The following is a 2463-nucleotide window of genomic DNA, read 5'->3' on the forward strand; positions in this document are numbered from 1 at the left end:
AACGGATAGATGGAGTGTGGCTTTAGCAAACAGATTTTTTTTTCCAGAAATTTATTTTGTTACAGTTTAGAAGACTTGAAGTTGAATTCATAGCATCAGCTACAGGAGAATGATATCTCTCTGTCATCTCTGGGGGAACATCTTTGTCATTAATCTTCCCCTGGATCTAGGATGTTCTCTGGGTAAGAATCCCATGTCCAAATAAAACACTCCACCCCAGGCTCTTCTTTCTTGGGGATAGAATGTCCCTGGGCTCTCTGCCTATTTGATTAACCCTTTCTATCTTAAAGGACTCGCTCACTGTCAGAGTGGTGTAGTGCTTACTTGTTGGATTGCTAACCGCAAGGTCAGTGGTTTGAAGCCACCAGCCCCTCTGTGAGAGAAAGCCAAGTTAAAGTAGCAGAAACCCATAAGGGCAGTTCTTACCTGTCCTCCAGGGCCAGTGGGAGTCACAGTAGACTTGATGGCAGTGAGTTTTGTTTGTTTATCTCAAAAGCGATTGGCTCAAGATACAACTTAATCCTAGATTACACGTGGGCTCATGAACAATACTGCTTGTGATCCCACCTTATTAACATCGTCCCTCACTGCTCTCCAGACAGTGCTGACTCATAGCAACCCTCTGAGGGTTTCCTAGACTGTACTGTTTATGGGAATAGAAAGTGCAATATTTGTCCCACAGAAGCTACTATTGGTTTTGAACTGCGGACCCTGCAAATAGCAGACCAAAGCTTAACCACTGCACCACCAGGGCTCCATTATTAACATCATAGATGTTAGGATTTATAACACATGGTACAGAAGTTTCCAAACTTATTTGGCTCACTGTCCCCTTTTCAGAACAAAAATTACTCAGCATCCCCACCTTCAGTAGTTAAAAACTTGCATTATAGCCCATAATCCAGGATAAAGCGTAGGTATAGGTTTTTGCAGCCCCTTGGATCATTCCAGTGCGCCCCCAAGGGGGGTTAGTATCTCCCTCTTTGGGAAACAGTGACACAGAATAATTACATCAAGTCACAAAACTAAGAATAATTACATAATATTGAGAATCAGTGTCTAGCCAAATTAATACATATTTTAAGTAGACCCAATTCAATCCATAACACTGACCAATTAATTCTATAAATCTTCGGCTCAAATTCTCTTTTGAACAAATATTAACATATTATTTATTCTTTAATTATTTGATCAGTGAAACACAATCTTGAATCAGGTTCATTTAAGGAAACAGATTTAATGAGGTGGTTTTTTTTTGAAGGGTATTTTTTTTAATCATTTTGTTGGGGCTCATACAACTCATTGCAATTCATACGTCTATACATTGTGTCAAGCACATTTGTACATTTAGTGCCATCATTGTTCTCAAAACATTCACTGCCTACTTGATCCCTTGGTATCAGCGCTTCATTTTTCCCCTCCCTCCCTGCTCCCCCCTCTCTGAGATTTTTTTAATATAAAATAAAATATATCATTTTTCCATGTACATTTTTTGACTCCATCATCCCCTCCTCCATTCCATGCCTAATGCATGGTAACATTAACCTTCTTTTATCACAATGGATGTATTTATTGTAAATATTTTATATAAATGGTATTATACAATATTGTTCTGTTATATCTGGCTTAATCTACTTAACGTATTTTCAAGTTCATCCACAAACCTTTTGAACCTCATTTCTTTTTATATTTGAAGACTATTGCATTATACAGATGTGTCACATTTGGTTTCTGTTCTTTGTCTGGATGCTCCACTGAAACCATTCTTTTGAGTGGTTCTGCTGCATTTGAAATACCAGTGAAAAGCTTCCAGCATCACAGCAATACATAAGCCACCACAGCATGGCACACTGACAGACAAGTGGAAATACATAATACCAGATAACATCGATCCTTCTACTTGGTAGATATCCTAAAGAAATATTTTTGGAAACACATGAATAGTCTCTGGTTCTTTAATATGTCTTCCCCTTACTAATATGGTATTAGTTTCACCTCATTAATCTTCTGAGACCTGTGTATGTTCATTTGTATAATTAAGATCATTCGATGTATGAAACCCAAGATAGATAAACCTTTCAGAAATAGTAATGGAAGTAATGACTCCCTGAGGGTCTGGAAAGAGGGGTGGGAAAGGGGGAATCAATAGCAATGATGACTATATAACCCCACTCAAGGGGAATAATAACAGGTGAAAAGATACATTGGATGGTGTAAGATACAGCAAAGTAATAATAATATAAAAATAAGGGTTCAGGGTGGGGGAAGATGGAGGAGGGAGGGGATAAAGGGAGTTGATCAAAGAGTTCAAGAAGAAAGAAACTGTTTTGAAAATGATGATGGCGAGAGGTCTGTGGGCCGACCCCAATCCCAGCTATGTGGACCACCTCCCCAAAGACTGCACTACAGAGGACAACACTGGAGAGACAGCTTGGGGAGAGGGGCAGGTCTGCTCAGAACACA

This window comes from Echinops telfairi, unplaced genomic scaffold, assembly GCF_000313985.2.
Source record: "Echinops telfairi isolate 266 unplaced genomic scaffold, ASM31398v2 ScPeMD7_7;HRSCAF=31, whole genome shotgun sequence".
Lineage (NCBI taxonomy): Eukaryota > Metazoa > Chordata > Mammalia > Afrosoricida > Tenrecidae > Echinops > Echinops telfairi.